Here is an 18,880-nt window from a genome sequence, read left to right as displayed (position 1 = left end):
TGCTTTGCTAATGGTATTGTATAGCAAAGCAAGTAGCTTTAAGTTAATTAAAGGCGAGACCTATTGCATTTTTAATGCTTGTTTGGTAGGCTGTAGGTTCCTAGATCCGGCCCCAAAGCTGTTCCGCGGTGCCAGGCAGCAGCAGAGGCCTCGATGGGCAGAGCACACAGCTCCTGGGCTTGGCATTATCCCGACTCCTTCACGCCTCCCCCTTATCAGTTGACACAAGTATTTAAGACCTGGTAATGAAGGGCTTCTCTCTCCCGAAGAAAGGTTTAAAAAGCCAAACTGCGCAGCAATGACATAGGGCTCGCTGAGAGGAGTGATGGGGCTGCCTCTTAATTGTGGCATTTGGAAACCCACTTCCTCCAACCCCTCAGAGCAGATAATCAGGTAGAGTCAGCCCTGAGAGAGTCAGGTATGAGGAGGGCGGTTCACCACTCGACAGCGTCACCGAGGCGCCGGAGAGCAGGTTTTCTAGGCACTAGTAGGCGCTGCTACACACCCCGTGTTTTGGTGATTAAAGCAGCAAGCAGTGTCCGTGGCCAGCAGTTTTAGTGTTTGTGTAGTGTAAACACTGTTCTCGAGATTCGCTTATGACGCTAACAAGCAGAAGCTTCACCATTTCACTCTGCTCTCCCACACAGAACAGCAGCCGGTCAGGCAACAGTAGCACAAGCTTCACACACACACACACACACACACACACACACACTGGCAGGCACCTCTGGCAGAAGCAGTGCTGCACATACATGTGCTTTCACAAACATGCAGAAACACACACACACATGACTGGCAGGCACCCTCTGGCAGAAGCAGTGCTGCACATACATGTGCTTTCACAAGCATACAGAAACACACACACACACACACCCCCACACACACACACACACACACACACACTGGCAGGCACCCTCTGGCAGAAGCAGTGCTGCACATACATGTGCTTTCACAAACATGCAGAAACACACACGCACATGACTGGCAGGCACCCTCTGGCAGAAGCAGTGCTGCACATACATGTACTTTCACAAGCATACAGAAACACACACACACACACACCCACACACACACACACACACACACACACACACACACACTGGCAGGCACCCTCTGGCAGAAGCAGTGCTGCACATACATGTGCTTTCACAAACATGCAGAAACACACACACACATGACTGGCAGGCACCCTCTGGCAGAAGCAGTGCTGCACATACATGTACTTTCACAAGCATACAGAAACACACACACACATCAGTATCAGAAAAAGCTTCACTCGCTCTCTCGCTCACTTACATATGACATGCACAGTCAGGCAACAACAGCACAAGCTTAACACACACACACACGACTGGCAGGCACCCTCTGGCAGAAGCAGTGCTGCACATACATGTGCTTTCACAAGCATACAGAAACACACACACACACACACATGACTGGCAGGCACCCTCTGGCAGAAGCAGTGCTGCACATACATGTGCTTTCACAAGCATACAGAAACACACACACACACATGACTGGCAGGCACCCTCTGGCAGAAGCAGTGCTGCACATACATGTGCTTTCACAAGCATACAGAAACACACACACACACACACATGACTGGCAGGCACCCTCTGGCAGAAGCAGTGCTGCACATACATGTGCTTTCACAAGCATACAGAAACACACACACACACACACATGACTGGCAGGCACCCTCTGGCAGAAGCAGTGCTGCACATACATGTACTTTCACAAGCATACAGAAACACACACACACATCAGTATCAGAAAAAGCTTCACTCGCTCTCTCGCTCACTTACATATGACATGCACAGTCAGGCAACAACAGCACAAGCTTTACACACACATAGCAGGTACAGTACAGCAGCTCATGCTTCATACACACTACATGTACACACAATCACAATTACATATACACATTATAAAAGGTACAGCTGTGCACGCAAGTCGGTCAGTTTAAGGAGGCAGTTGCTAGAATTTTTTTTAATTTGTGACCCCATGTCTAATTGCATATAAAATAATTTTGTATTAAAGTGCACTCTTTTTAAACATTTTCACAGAGGGGACAACCCCCAAATCCCCTTTTGTTGATCAGGCTTGCTTGCTTTGCTTGGTTCCGATGTAACACTCAGCCCCAACTTCTACGCCTTACTACTTTCAAAAGTCACAAGCCGCCACTGCAATGCACCCCATTCTGTTTAGGAATATGTGGTTCGTACGTCATCAGTGGCATAACTAATTTAAAACCTGATACTTTAGAAATCTCTTCCTATGATGCGCATCCAAACACAGCCCATGGATAGAAATCCAAGGGCCTTAAAAAAAAGAATGACATTAATAAGAACGTATTTTGGTGCAATTGTAAAGCTAGAAAATGTTAGATAGATGCTGTTAAGATAACGTATGGTACAAAGAGATAACACACATACGAGCAATGTGCTTGGCTGACATTACAAAGGCCAGGCCGGAAGCTGATTCTGATCCTTTGGATCACGCACATGCACGTTCTTTCCTGGCCTGTAGGGACCAGAAAGAGCAAAGTCCTATGAACACTCTAGAAAGCTTAAGAGAATCCTCAAGGTGACTGTCTAGATGACTCCCCCCTGCACCCCACTCAAGAAGTGCTGAGGATACAGGTCTGTCCCCTTCAGCTTTGACACATGACCTATGCCTCAATGTCACTGACCTGGTGTTTAAAACACCATGGTATTTTCCTCTGTTCACTTTCCTATGTACCACGCTGTGGATTTGAAAAACTGTGAATACATGAGTTAAATAAATAAATAAGCTGCCCAGTTTAATTGCAAAACTGACCGATATGCTCATATATTCATTGAAATACAGATATGTTCATTGAAATACATATAATTCATTGAAATACAGATATATTAATTGAAATACGGACTATCACTTCCAGTTGTCACCTTTCTGTAAACACTCTTCAGTCCTTTACATCAGTGTTTGGAAGATGCTCATCTGAAGAGAAGCTATAAATACTTTTATACAGCAGCAGCCAAGTGTGAGGCCTGCACTTGAACTGTCTGACCCTTAAAAACATTCACGTCTGTGACATCTGAAATCCCAGGTCTTTACAGGTATAAATGCTTGTTTGTGTGGAATGAATTCACCGCTGGAGCCTGGAGGTGGCAGTTCCGTCAGCAGCCACCAGAGGGCGCTCCTCACCTGCTGATGAAGCCCACTGACCTGCACATTGGATGAGAGGGAGAAGGGTTTCCTTTTCCGGGTCAGTGGCGGCAGAGACAGCACCAGCAGCAGATGCTGACATCACTTCCGGCCTCTACTGGTGTTCAGCCTGCTGCAGAGGAGGAAGGAGCCCTGTCTGGTGGGCAGTTACCGCCATCTACAGACCCTCACAGACCATTCCCTCAGACCCCAGATCTGCCCCTCCCCCCAGACCCCAGATCTGTCCCTCCCTCCCAGACCCCAGATCTGCCCCGGCGCCCCCCTCAGACCCCAGATCTGTCCCTGCTCCCCCTTCAGACCCCAGATCTTCCCGCAACGACCCCCCTCCCCCGCCCTGGCATTCCAGAAGGAGGAGAGAGCCTGGACATGTCTGCACGGGTCACTGCTCAGGTAGGAGATTGTCAGCACCTCATGCTTTGTTTGTAGAAATAGACTGAATAATCCTGGAGGGAATCTCTGCAGCTGGGCTCTTCTATCCAGGGCCCCTGGGGCTGAGCTGGGCTCTTCTATCTGGGGCCCCTGGGGCTGAGCTGGGCTCTTCTATCCGGGGGCCCCTGGGACTGAGCTGGGCTCTTCTATCTGGGGGCCCCTGGGCTGAGCTGGGCTCTTCTATCTGGGGGCCTGTGAGGCTGAGCTTGGCTCTTCTATCCTGGGCCCCTGGGCTGAGCTGGGCTCTTCTATCCGGGGGCCCTGGGGCTGAGCTGGGCTCTTCTATCCGGGGGCCCTGAGGCTGAGCTGGGTTCTTCTATCCGGGGGCCCCAGGGGCTGAGCTGAGCTCTTCTATCCGGGGCCCCTGGGCTGATCTGGGCTCTTCTATCCGGGGCCCCTGGGCTGAGCTGGGCTCTTCTATCTGGGGCCCCCTGAACTTGGCTCTTCTATCCGGGGCCCCTGGGCTGATCTGGGCTCTTCGATCCGGGTCCCGTGGGGCTGAGCTGGGCTCTTCTATCCAGGGCCCCTGGGGCTGAGCTGGGCTCTTCTATCCAGGGGCCCCTGGGGTGCTGAGCTGGGCTCTTCTATCCGGGGGCCCCTGGGCTGAGCTCTTTTAAAACCACATCTCCCCTGTGCTTTACTGCACTTTTATAAGTGTGCCTTAGTACTCTAATGAGGTTAGGATCTCTAGGGGAAGCTGATAGGGCAGCTCTGAGTTCTCTGTTAGCCCTGGAGCAAATATTATCAAACCACCTAGGGTTGGGTATAGGTGTAGCTGCGGGTCTGGAGATTAGTTCTTCAATACCTGCGCATAGTAAGATAAAAGCAGAGACTGCCTCTGGGTTAGGGTTAGCCAGTGTTAGGCAAGTCTCACAGAGCGATGGATAGTTTTATACCATCTTTTGGAACACCTTCGTGCAGTCCAATGCTTTCCATTTAACTCTTAGGTTATAAGTGGAAATGTCTAAATTGCCAGCCCCTGCCTCCTTTCTAGTTTTGGGTCTCGGGGCTTCCCAGAAAGAGACTAAGATGGGATTGCGATCCCCAAAACTCGATGCCCTAACCTCTGCCAAAACCAGATGATCTTCTAATTGTGCAGATATAAAAACTCGGGCTCGACCAAAACCTCTATAAGACAGTGTTGAACCTTCCCCATTATTTACAGAAACAATATCCATAACATTTAAAAGGCTGTTATTTGATAGGTGGTTTATTAATTTGTGTCCTCTCTTACATGGATTAACTGAGATATGATGGGTGGGACTCGCAGTATTTCCCCCTACTATCTTCGCATTAAAGTCACCTCCCAAACATATCCCTACCGGTTTATGCTTTCCCAGTAGATTATCCATGTCCGAAATAAAGTTAAAAAGATTAACAAAATTAACGTTAGGTGTGATTAAGAAGTCTACTATAAAAATTAATAAAACAAATAGAAACCCCCATGTATTAATCAGTACTTGAAAGTTAGCGTTTCTAATGGGAATTAATTTCGGTCTGCCACCTGATACGATACTGACCCATATTGATAAACCACAAGAGGGTCTACCGTGTTTGGGGTGAGGGGGTATAATATTATAGAACTCATATCCTTCTAGGTATAATTCTTTAGTTGCCCAGGTCTCCTGGAACATAAGGATATAAAATGTATTTACCATATTAACCCATTCTTCAATAAACGCGGCAATTTAGGCTGCGGGTGTGTGCTTGTCTCGCTGAACTTTATTTTAAAAGCTGATCTAATAGCTGTGTTGCAATTTTAACTTGACTGTACAATTTATTCGGTGTTGTATGCTTAAGGGTGCTAGAGCTCACTTACCTGTTCCTAACGCTCTTGGCCCCGTTCCGCCCCGGCATTGTGCCGTTTGTGCGGAGGGTCGTCTAGTTGAGCTCCATTTTCTGCCCCTAAGACCACTTCTGCCCTTCCCCTCCACCTCGCAGGTTAGCGGTCTAGTGGCTGCAGACATTTTTCTATTTTAGGCACGGTAGTTGCACCTTTCCTCAGATAAACGCGGCGATTTAGGCTGCGGGTGTGTGCTTGTCTTGCTGAACTTTATTTTAAAAGCTGATCTTATAGCTGTATTGCAATTTTAACTTGACTGTACAATTTATTCGGTGTTGTATGCTTAAGGGTACTAGAGCTCACTTACCTAACGCTCTTGGCCCCATTCAACCCAGGCATTGTGCCGTTTGTGCGGAGGGTCGTCTAGTTTTTTTTTTTTTTTGTGTAAGACCTTTATTAACACAAAGCAAAGTACACAGCATGAGCCTACAACCCTGGGGCCGGCCCGCCACGTTATTATGATCGTCCAACAAATAACAAATGCGCTATGAAGAAGAGCGTACAATCTTTAGGTAGAGCCACCCTACACACCTTCCGTAGGACTCTGACCTGACAGATGATGTGAGTCTTACATTTTATCATTTTATAGAGAGAAAAATGCAACATACCCCAACTTAAGACCTTACAGTGCTATCACTCACAACCTAGACATCAAATTCGACAATAGTTCCGGTTCCCCACAAGGGTCAGCCGCCATCAGCTATGTATTCGTGCACCAAACATTACACATGTCAGAATGAGACAGAAGATGAGCTAGTCTTCCTCACTGTCCTGCAGTGAGTTAAGGTGGTCTGTTAAGAAACACCATATGTCCTTTGGCCTGGATTTCGCTGGCAGTTGCTCCTCATAGGTTTGCAGTTTGTCCCGGCAGGTGGACATATCATGAAGCAACGTTTTCTTCGTCGGAACCTTACGGCTGTGCCAACATTGCGCCACCTGCCTTTTCGCTAACAGTAAAGCAATTGCACAGAACTTGCGTTTTAACGCCCTGAATTGGGGCACTATACCCAGTAAACAGATCTTAGGCGTGCACCGCACCTCTTCCTCCAACATGACAGCTAGTGTGGCAGTGACCTCCCCCCAATACCCCGCCACCTTCGCGCAATCCCAGGCCAGATGTACAAAGTCTGCACCCTCCCTGTTACACCTCTTGCACCTGTAAGCCAAACTTAAGCAGTTTTGTTGGCGTGTAGTAGGTTTGGTGAATAAATTTAAAATGTATAATTCTCACTTTGCCGTTTGGCGTCAGTATCTGTGTTAACGCGCAGGTGCTATGCCATTCCTCATCCGTTAACGGAGTGTCTAGTAGTGCATCCCACCGCCCCTTAGCCTTAAGTGTGTGTCCCGATATTTCGGATTGTGCAGCTGTATATAGTCTGGACACCAGATGGGAGAGGTCACTAGTAGTAATCAGTAGTTGCAGAGGTGCAAGGCATTCCGGTTCTGTGGGGAATGTCGGGTAATGTTCCCTCAACGCTCTGGTCAACCTATAGTACGTGAAGCGAAACATGGGAGTCTGGTTTTGGATATAAGTCAATTGGTCGAGGCCTATGAACGTGCCTGCTTTAAACACATCACCCAGCTTGTCAATACCAGCTCTACTCAGCAAGGACATTCCAACCTTTTCACTAGTGACGGACAACGCCTGATGATGTTGTAGTGGCATGTCCGGTGCATACAGCGGGGTTTTGTGAGCCAACTGTCCAAGTCTGTGCCATGCTTTGACCATGGTGTCTACAGTGTTTATGTCCTTTGCATGTAGTGGTGGCCTTGTGTGCGATATGATCGCAGATAGGGGGACAGGATGAGCATCACCCTCTTCTATGGCCGCGTGTGTGAGATAGGGGACCTTATGGTACCAATATGCCGCATATTGCGCCTGGTCACAGAGGTAGTAGAGGAGAAAATCAGGCACACTGAAGCCGCCCTGCGCAAATGGGAGTGTTAGTGTCTGCAAATCAATACGAGCTTGTTTGCCTGCCCATATCAAAGTCCGCACCAGGGATTTAATGCGGCGGAAGACTTCTCGTGTCGGCGTGATCGGTATGTTATTAAACAGGTATAACAATTTGGGTAACACGTTCATATTAACGATTGCGATTCTATCAGCTAGTGATAGCGGCAAGTGGATCCATCGTTGGACTTTATCTTCAAGCTTAGAGAGTACCACCCCATAGTTTGCTCGCAGGACCTCCTCTGGATCCCTGTGAAACATGACCCCTAGGTAGCGAATCGGGTCCTGTTGCCATTCCAATGGGAAATCTACTGCAAAGGGTGATGTAGTGTCAGTTAGAGGTATTATGGAGGATTTGGACCAATTAATCGCCAATCCCGAGTGTCCGCCAAATCGGATGTATTCTCTGAGCAGCGGGTTTAGATGGGTTTCAGGGTCACGGATGTATAGTAACATATCGTCCGCGTAGAGCGATATGTGAAGCGTCCTGGCTATGAATTGCAGTGCCGATTCTTTGTAGTCCTGTCGCACTATGCATGCTAGGGGCTCCAGCACCAGCGCAAATAACAGGGGTGATAGTGGGCAGCCCTGTCGCGTGCCACGCTCAATGCCAAACGGAGCCGAGACATAGCCATTGATCCGGACCCTGGCGCATGGTTTTGTATAGAGCAATGAGATCCATTGAACAAACCGTTTAGGGAACCCCATTCTGTTTAGGACGGTAAGCATATAACGCCATTCAATGGAATCCAATGCTTTCGCGGCGTCAAGCATGACAGCCACCGCTTTAACCGAGGGTCGCAGGTAATGCGAGAGTGCAAACAGGAATCTGGTGTTATGCGAGGTGGATCTGGTGGGTACAAACCCCGACTGATCCGGAAGGACCAGGCGGGTCATCAAAGGGGACAGCCGAACCGCTATAAGTTTCGCGAGGATTTTCGAGTCCACGATAATCAAGGACAAGGGTCTGTAGGAATCGCATTCCTCCGGATCCTTGGGCGGCTTTAGGAGAGCAATGACCAGTGCTTCTCGCAGAGTGGGGGGAAGTAATGATTTCTCAAAGGAGGTGCCATACAACGCGATCTAATGCGGCCAGGGAGCGCCTGTACCTCCGGTCGGGTCCCCACCGCAGTCAGCAGGATGTGGGAACACGGCCCACCTTGTGAGACCCTCTGTCGCAGAAGTTGCTCGTGAGTCCGGCAAGCCTCCCGCCGATTCGTTAGGGCAGGCGGCGACGGCACGCCGGTAGAGAGCATTCGGTAAGCGCTTACATCCAGCAGCGAACCATCCAGTGGTGATCCCTGTTGATCCGCCAGGCGGCGAGCCCAACCTGGCCGAGTCTGTATTCACTGGCGCGAAGGCGATGATAGCTCCACTCCGGCACTACGCGCCGCCATTTTGTCAGGCGCGTGGTTCAGGGAGACGGCAGAATCAACTGGTCGTACACGGGGGTGAAGGCAAATCACAATGGTCACTTGGGCCCTGGAAGCAGTTCCTCACCCCCGGATTGCGGATGCTGGTTTAGTAGGCCGATCCCACGCCGAGGCCGCCGCGCAAGTCGGAGGTCCGCAAGCCGATGTCGGCCATGTTGTCAGGCGGGTCGCTGCGCGCTACAATGTACATGGCAAAAGTAAAAAAAACAGGAGTGGTGGTCGAGTTTCTCCACGTCGATCGATGCACCACATCTTCCCCCACACGTGGATGGTCTCGGAGAGTGGGTTAGCGGGGTTGGAGCGGCAATAGATCACATTGTTGGTGATCGCCCAGCGGAGCTGCAGTTCAGGCATTCATTCCGCTGTGCGCCCCCTAGCGTCTCCTTGAGGGTCGTCTAGTTGAGCGCCATTTTCTGCTCCTAACACCACTTCCGCCCTGCCCCTCCACCTCGCAGGTTAGCGGTCTAGTGGCTGCAGACATTTTTCTATTTTAGGCACGGTAGTTGCACATTTCCTCAGATAAACGCAGCGATTTAGGCTGCGGGTGTGTGCTTGTCTCGCTGAACTTTAATTTAAAAGCTGATCTAATAGCTGTATTGCAATTTTAACTTGACTGTACAATTTACTCGGTGTTGTATGCTTAAGGGTACTAGAGCTCACTTACCTGTTCCTAACGCTCTTGGCCCCGTTCTGCCCCGGCATTGTGCCGTTTGTGCGGCGGGTCGTCTAGTTGAGCGCCATTTTCTGCTCCTAACACCACTTCCGCCCTGCCCCTCCACCTCGCAGGTTAGCGGTCTAGTGGCTTACTTCCTGAGTAGTATAAATGGTGGCCTGGCGGACGCTCAGCGGACGAGTGCAGCGGGAGCGCCGACTTCGCGCTGACTTCGCGCCGACTTCGCGCCGAAGTTGCACCTAAGTAAAGCCCGTCTGCGCCCATCCGCGGCCGACCGGGCCCTGGGGCCAGTCACATTGCCCAACTCATCACCTATTCCTCCACTGACCTTTTAATGTTTTGCCGCACGGTACCCTTACAGGCCCGCGCCGCAAGGGCTGCTCTGGATTGTGGCATTCTTGTTTCCCTGGATACTCCTATTTTGGAGACTCCTTCTCCCTGCTCTAAGCCGTTATCTTCTCGCCTCAAATCGTCAACTCTGGGGGCCACTCCATTGACCGTGATATATCTCAATACCCGGTCAATGTTGAAACATCAACTCGAAATTTTCCAGCTGCTAGACGATAGAGCTGTGGATATCCTCCTTTTATCAGAGACTTGGCTGACTGAGGACTCTGCCCCTGACATCCTTGCTGCTATCCCCGCCGGCTATTACATCCTGCAATCTAATCGACCAGCTGGGCAAGCCGGTGGCGGGTTGGTAGCCATCACACGCTCCCAGTATATTTTTACAACCTTAGCTTGTGCTAGGATCTCCAAAACGGAAAGTCTCACTATAAAATTCACTTCTCCCAGGTTCTCTTTTATCGTTGTTCTTGTGTAAAGACCCCCTGACCCTATGCCCTCCTTCCCTCGTCAGTTTGGTGATCTTATTTCCCAACTCATCATCAACCATGCTAAGGTTATCATTATCGGTGACTTCAATTATTGGCCCTCTGACCCCCGGGAAAGCCGTCTCTCAGAGGAATTCTCTGATCTCTTATCAGGCCTGAACTGTCATCAACACATTAAAATACCCACTCACTGCAAAGGCCACATCTTAGATCAAGTGTGGACGGCCAATTTCGAAATTTCGTCCCCTATGGTGACCCCTTGTTCTTGACCAGATCATTGCTTTATTTCTTTTTCTTTTAACTTGACTACCCCCAGTCGCCCCTCCCCTACGACCAATTTCACTACTCGGAACTGGAAGAGAGCCAACCTGGTGGAACTTCATTCTATACTAGCCTCCACAGTCCCTCCGACCTCCGCCTTGGTGACTCGCCAGGCCTTCCTTCTTGAACAATGGCTGCTGTCCGCCTGTAATACTGTCGCCCCCCTGAAAACTATAAAAACGAAGCGCCCTCATGACCCCAGCGGTGGTTTACGGATCAACTAAAGCTAGACAAATTAGCCCTACACCAGGCTGAGCGCCGCTGGAGGTGTAATTATGACCAACAACTTAAAGCTGAGTTTGTGGACCGTCTGAAAGCCTATAAAAAATCCATCTTATCGGCTAAAACAATTTATTTTTCCCAAAAAATTATGGAGTCTGCTTCCAAGGCAAAGGATATTTTCTCCATAGTGAATGAGCTCTCTTTGCCAGACCGTGTCACTCCTCAACCTTAACCTACACAGTCCTTGTGCGACTCACTCAATGCTTTTTTCATTGATAAAATCATCACTATCAAGAACAATATCCCCCCGCCCTCATCCTCTTGTCCTCCTCCTTTACCTCCCAGAAATCCTTGCTGCCTGGATGTCTTTCCCCCGATCTCCCTCTCAGAGTTTTATTTGTTACTGCATAAAGTGAGCTCTGGCTCCCCCAATGATTGCTGCCCTCCCCAAGTCCTTAAGGAAATCTTCTTGGCCCTCCCCGACCCTCCACTGGCATTACTGAACAACTCGCTGGCGACGGGTTGGTCCCGGACTCCTTTAAACAGGCAGTTGTGATACCGATCCTAAAAAAGACCAATGCCGACCCTACGGTCTTGAGCAATTATAGGCCCATCTCCCTTCTCCCCTATCTGGAGAAAATTTTGGAGACATATGTCACTTGCTGCCTGAGTGCTTTTATTGAGAGCGCGTCTTTTCTGGAGGCCCAGCAAGCCGGTTTCCGCCCACTTCATTCCACCGAGGCGGTCATTGTGGCTGTGATGGATACCCTTAGAAGGGGCGCCGACAATAACATCTCCCAAGCACTTGTCTTGCTGGACTTATCGGCAGCCTTTGACACGGTCGATCATGCAATATTGATCGACCGTGTCAGAAATGCCGGCATTCAGGGCGTAGCTCTCAACTGGGTTAGATCCTTTCTGGATAAACGCTCTCAGGCAGTGCACCTGTCTACCTTCTCCGTCTCCTATTCCCCCCTATCCTGCAGAGTCCCACAGGGCTCCGCTTTATCCCCTTTGTTAGTTAATTTGTACATGCAGCCCCTAATTGCTTCTCTTCGCAAATCCGCAGCCACTATCTTTAATTACGCGGACGACTTGCAGTTAATTTTTCCTATTGACACCTCCCTTTCCTCCTGCACCAGCTTCCAATTTACCATGCTTGAGATATCGGAATGGATGTACCACAGCCAGCTCAAATTAAATCCTACCAAGACCGAGCTTGTGCTGGTGGGCGGAGCAGCCAACCCATGGAATGACAGCTTTTGGCCTCCCTCATTAGGGCCTCCTCCTTGCCCCGTCAACTCTGTGAAGAGTCTTGGCATAGTCATCTCCAGTGACCTATCTATGAGGCCTCAGATTAGTGCTGTCACGTCATCCTGCTTTTTCCATCTGCGCAGGATACGTAAAATCAGCAGATTTCTCACTAGAGATGCACTTATCCTTGTCATCATGGCCCTTGTTATGTCGAGAATTGACTACGCCAACACTCTGTATGTGGGAATTCCTGCATACCACCTCCACAGGTTGCAGCTGGTGCAAAATCAGGCAGCACGCTTGGTTTACCATCAGCATGTTTCGCCGCTGCTGCAGAGCCTGCATTGGCTCCCGGTGGCTAAGAGCTGCATTTTCAAACTGGGCTGCACGATATTCAAAGTACTGTCTGATTTGGGTCCTGTTTTCATTTCTTCTAGTCTGAAGCGATATGTTCCCTCGAGAGATCTTCGCTCCTCCTCTCACATCCTTTTAGTTATCCCTAAAATCAAACGCAAAAAACATGGTGCTTTATGTTTTTCTTATTTGGCCCCCAAAATCTGGAATTCCCTTCCCTCTGCTTTCCGACATTGCCCCACCTACGACTGCTTTTGTAGGATGCTGAAAGCGTTTCTCTTCCAATCAGCCTTTGAGTAATACCCGTTCCTGCCCTCTGCATTTGTTATGAGCGCCATGAAACCGTCCGGTGACCGAGCGCAGTATAAATAATTTTAACATAACATAACATAACAATGTCTAGTTTAGGAGCCAGACCAGCCACATTCCAGCTCAGCACCAGTAGTAATGAGTCAGAATGATCATTTGGAGAAAGTTTCCACCTCAGTGTCAATATTAATTTTAGGAGTCTCCATGGGTGCCGCAAATACAGAAACAGTCGGTTGAGATTTAGAAACAGGTCAATCAAGAGTGTCTAGGTGGGAGAGAACCTATTTACCGATTGGGAAAATGGGCTAATGAATGAGCACTGTGTCGGTGGTGGTCTATAAAAGAAGCCGAGGGGTCGTGTACATATGTTTGTGGGTAGGGGGCAATTAGTCTCTCTAACAACAAGTATAGATCTAACAATTCCTGGTCGGCGAAAGTTGATGACAATACAATCACCCCTAATAGTTTTTTCTGCTGGTCCCACCCAGCCTACCCTTCATACCATTAGAATATCATGTATATCCCACCTCCTGTACCCTTTGTATATAGCCAGCAAATCCACACTTTTGTTCCGAAGTTGTTCCTAGGACTCTAATTTGTTTTTCTCTAATGGAGGTACCCCTGCAAGAACCAAAGCATACGGGCAAGATGCTGGAGGTAGATTTAAAAAGATTTAAAACATCCTTGTTTGGCTCAATATGTTTGCAGATATTAATATCGACAGTATTCGAGCGGACTGTCGGGCCGTCATGAGCACAAATGACACTCATGTTTTGAATATTAGCAGGTCCAATGCGTGTTTTTAAAGCTGCAGAATCATTAGTTTTACTGTTAATATCAAAGGGGGCAGATAACAACTTTGCAGTTTGAGGTACATATTGCCCACTCTGGGCTAAATTTCCCTGGGAACTGGCCTTTTCAGGCTGCTGATTAGGTTCCCTACAGGAAGATTTTGCCTTAGTGGTTAAGGATTCCAGGCAATCTAGACGCTTCCATAGTTTTGCAAAGCTTTTATCCACAATCCCTTTAACACGTTCATACGGTGTGTCTATAATATTATCTATGGCAGTGTCCCCAAGTGTAAAATTAGAAAAGGCAGCCTGTGTGGACTCCATCTGTGTGTATACAGAGTAACTTAAAACATCCAATGAAACTAAATCAATTGAGTCACTACTAGGGATTGGGTCTACTATGGCCTTCAGCCCCTTAATCCATGTATTCAATGTTGTGCATTTTGAGTTCAAGCGTGGATGTTGTTTCCGTTTGGAGCAAACTGGTTTCACCGCCTTCCTCTTCTTTTTCACTCCGCATACCTCAGGGTTAGGGGATATGTCCGAATTAACCAAAACTGTAATGTCAATTGGACAGCTCCTAGATAAAGAGTCCACTATTGCACCTATATGGTCAGAGCTTTCCACGTTCAGTAAGTTATCTCCAATTAATGGGTGTGGACAGTGGTCAGCCTCATTGTATACCATTATTTGAGGGTCACTTATATCAGTGTTCTCAACTTGTACTGCAGGTTGGGGTTTCGTGAGACCCAGGGACAAACGTCTCTCTGTCAGTTCGATCTCGGTACTGACTATGTCCATCGCCCTTTCCAACATAGTATCTATAGACGTAGCATTACGAGCTGTGGCGGTTGGATTTCGTTTGCCCATGGTGTGTTTTACCCCAGAAATTCAATAGGTACTTTAAAAAATACACTCCACTCACCGTTGCAGGGTACAGCTGTCCTTGGAATGGCAATATCATGGGGGAGGCACAGCCCGGCCTCGAACGGTCCAGGACGGGCCCAGACGGGCCCGCCCTTGGCCCGGGCGAGCCCGAGCACGTCTCGCGCCACGGAGTCTCCCTGGCAGATTTATGTGGTGGTGACGCGGGCCCTCTTGCTCCTCTTCCCGCGAGACCGCACTGCCTTCTGGGGGATGTAGTTTCCCGGCAGTCCGCGGTCCGCGAGGAAAGCGCGTGGATGGCTTGATGTAAGGATTGAGCCCACAAATCTCAGGAGGCTCTAGGCCGTAGCAACAACGGGCAAAGGAAGTACTTCAGAAGACCAGGTAATCGTCAAACAGCGATATCAAACTGGACCAAGGTGGGCTGCAGACAAAACATGGGGACTGTATCAACCTAGAAAAACAATTATATCAGTAATGGCGTCCAGTACCAGCTCTTTGATGCAGTCATCTTTAGTAACAAATCTGTAGTGAATAGAAAATATGCGGTCTTGACCATGCATGGGACTGGTGGAGGAGCTCTTCTCAGTCGGTATTTCTCTTGTTGTTGATGTGTATTTCATGAAGAGTCTAGATTCCTTTCTCTTTCAGGTGCTTTAGATTGTGCTGAAAGGTTTAACCTGCAGACCTTTCATAAGTGATCTCTCTTGTCACATGCATTTCTTTGCCCCTGAAGCACTGGGCATTGGTAAGACATAATCTGCAGCAGGAGCAATCGCTATTCCCATTGACGTTGTCTGATGTGCTAGAATCTGATTGCTTACGGAACCCGGACGGCTGCAGATGGGCTTGCCTTAGGCTCGCCTTCAGTACACCAGTGGCACATCTGCACTTTGAACATCTTAAGAAGCGTTAGAAGAGAAAAGAGTAAGCTGCCCCGCCCACTGCTAAACACTGGAGCGGGGAAGCGAAAGCTTCGCAGTGGAGTTACACCACCGCCATTTGAATGCAGGTAAAAGTGATTCAAGCTGTTTCAAATTCAAGCAAATCCAGATCGTATTCAAGCAAATTCGAATTGTATACCCCCCAGTAAATTTAAAAACTAAAAGCTACCCCAAACTTGTATGACAACATCGCCCCGTGGCATGTAAGTACAAATAAGCAATGTACAAATGAGTAAGGTATTTTTAAAATGAGAAAGGTAAAATGTAAAGTGTTTGAAAGAGCTTAAAAACGCGGTGCAGAAGGCAAGCGGTGTCTCTTACTTTCGTTCTCTCTTAGGAATTCTTGTTTGAACAATATCTTTTTTAGGTCGAGCCTAGCTCTATGGGAGGCTTCCTGTCAGCACTCTAAACTTCTCCGTATGGGTCTGACTCCTCCCACACATTGGATTGGTCTTTGCGTGTGTCTTCCAATAATGGAAGCGCACAAACGGACAAAGGGGGGTGCATGTCCCACCTCTTCTCAAAGCTTCACTCCCACCTCGTTTTGCTCTCGGGAGCGAGCAGCCGCGCGCAGGGTGGCAGCTGCATTCCTCATTTTGGATCAGGTTACTAATTAAACACAGTGCAGTCACTTTCACTTTAGCAGCGCGCTTGTTTAATTTCCTGTTACTTTGCTCCCACCCCCCACCCTTTGTCCGTGTTCACCAGGCTATCGTCCGCCGCTGTCCGGATACCCTTTGCTTCCACCCCCCTCCTTTTTCCGTTTTGAAAATGCTCCAACCCTCCTCCCGTTGTCTGCAATTCGTTTTTGTTTCCGCCTGCCTCTTCACTTGCGGCGGCCCGTGAGGAGCTCCCCCGCCCTTGCCCGCCCGCGGCACAACACTGTTTATTAAAAGGCTGAACAGAGTCAGCAAAAACCATTGGCAAAGCCAAAAGGCGTGACCTATTAGCTTTGCCAATGCTTGTCTGCCAAGCCGGTACACAAGGGGCGTCAGTGTTGGGGTAACGGATATGGTGAGGAGAAGGAGGGGGAGGGGAAGGACTGGGAAAAGGGATGTCCGAAATCGCTGCCTCTTCTGCAGGACCCATCTCTCTCTTTCTTCCCTTAAGGGAGATTTGTCACCTTTGCTGTAAAAGCCTTCCCATGGTGTGCCTGGCAAGGTCACCTCTCCCCGGCATGGGCACTGGCTGCCAGTTTAGCAATGGCGACAATCATTTAAAAAAAAAAAAGGCAAGCTGCCAATTAACAATTAACAGTGCCACGGTGCTTGCTGTCTCATTATCCATGATAGCATCGATTTAGTCACTCCGGGTAATAAAAGAGACGTGCCTAAGGCATCTGACGCAGTGTGCGGGTGTCTCTGCTTGGGCAGCACGAGGAGCTGGGCACAGACTCTGGCTGGCAGATCAGGTGCCCGCATGCTCCCTCTTCATTGCCTGCTTGCACGAGTGTGTATGCTTGTACGTGTGCCTGGAACTGCTTGGTTCTGTTGGGGATTGATTTGTGTTGCAGCAGCATGACCCCACATACAGTAGCTTCAAAGATTAGTGCTAGTCTAAGCAAACCCACCCCTGCGCTCAAACCCTATTCTCCTGCATGGCTAAACACTTATTAGGTCCCGTTGGCGAGACCTATTGGCTATGCCATTGCTTGTTTATTTTTTGTAAGTGAATCATACTTGAGAGAGGGAGGTTTTTTTCTATGGTCGACTATTTTTGGTGTTGATGAGTGTCCAGCGATAGATGAAGTGGTTATGGTGGAAATATAGGATTATTGACCATCTGGAGAGAAACACAATAGATTATTCAGTTTACTTATGACGCATTGCCTTTTAGGAATTTTTTTAAGTCAATTTGTTGCGGGGTGGCTGATCTAAAACAAGCTTGGTAGTGTTGTAAGATATTTTTATCCCTATACTGGCACTATTTCATATTTAATGTCTTTTAATTAAATTATTGTAAATGTTTTATGCACTTTTATGCACTTGTATGCGAAACAAAGTATTGAATTGATAGAGAGAGAGAGGTGGTCAATAAAGCAACAAACAAAGAGACAGTCCCAAGTATCAATGCCTGACAGAGTCCGCAAACGTAATATTTTAAGAGGCAATTGTGCTCTTAAACCAGAAACTCTACACCTAATTTGGGCCACAATTTCAATCTTGTTCGAAGATGTAAAACCATATTAAATATAAGGAATTCCCCACATACATAGGAAAATGCGCAATCTTTCCTTAAAATGTTTGCTTTGACACATGAACTATGCCACACACTTTATTTGATCTAGTGTATAAAACTGTGTGGTATTTTTCTCTGTTTGCTTTGCTATGAACCGCGCTGTGCATTTGAAAAAACCCAATAAAGTTCTTAAAAATTGCACCACTGACCAATATTCTCTTTTATTCCATGAAATACAATCTGTCACTTCCAGTTGTCATGTGAAGAACCGGGCCTTTGGGCCTGGCGGCGCAGGGCACGCCTGAAATCTTCGAGTTCACCTGCCTTGTTGCACAGAGACACGGAATACTCTGTTGGCGTAGAAAACCAAGTTTATTAGCTGCAGCTAAGCACAGTTGTCCAAGAAGTACATCAAGTAGGTTCTCAGGAGACTGCCCATTTTATTAAGGCGAGACGTCTCCTTTTATACCCAATATTCACATTAAAAATGTACACCCACTGCACAAAATTCTAACCAATAAGATACATTTTCAAACAAAGTATCACATAGCAAAAACTCAATTTACAGTATCCCAACCCAAAAGTTAATTATTAGGAATGTCCCAAATTCAATCTCCACAAGCCGGACTACCCTATAATTGAAAGCATAACCCATGTAATGAAGAAACATAAAAAAGAAACAGTAACAGATGCTGAACAAGATAAGACATGTGCAAGGAAAATAAAAAGGTTAACGATGTCCTGAACATTGATTGGCAATCTCAGACAAAGATCGATCAGGGAGATTGGCTTTGCGAGGTCAGTTTCAGGTGAAGAGGTCAGTTTCTTACAGTTCATTTCAGAGTCGAAAGAAACCTAGTTAATGTATACATGAACTGAAAAGGCCAGGCCACTTTGTTCGCCAGGCTACCTTTACAGGCCTACGTGAGGGCAACACAAAATGGAGTCTGACTCGAGAATTACAGAACCTCAGACCCTGCTTTTGCCATTACGTAGGCAATAACCTAAGACTCATGTTAATCTGAATCTAGGTCTATATCGATATTCATTAGATCATCAAGATGTTGCTGTAGCATCATTTTATTATTCTCTACTTCTCTCGGGACAGATCTCCGAACACACATAGTAGCACAAAGACTACAAATGAGGGACCACACTGGGTGCAAAGACAACAAGAGAAAAGGATGGCTAAAACCATACCAAGGAATGTCAAAATCTTCCATCCCCATTCAGACAGCAGTCCCCAA

The sequence above is a fragment of the Lissotriton vulgaris genome, unplaced genomic scaffold (genome assembly GCF_964263255.1).
Source record: "Lissotriton vulgaris unplaced genomic scaffold, aLisVul1.2 SCAFFOLD_690, whole genome shotgun sequence".
In the NCBI taxonomy this organism is placed as follows: Eukaryota; Metazoa; Chordata; class Amphibia; order Caudata; family Salamandridae; genus Lissotriton; species Lissotriton vulgaris.
This window is presented reverse-complemented; position numbering follows the sequence as displayed.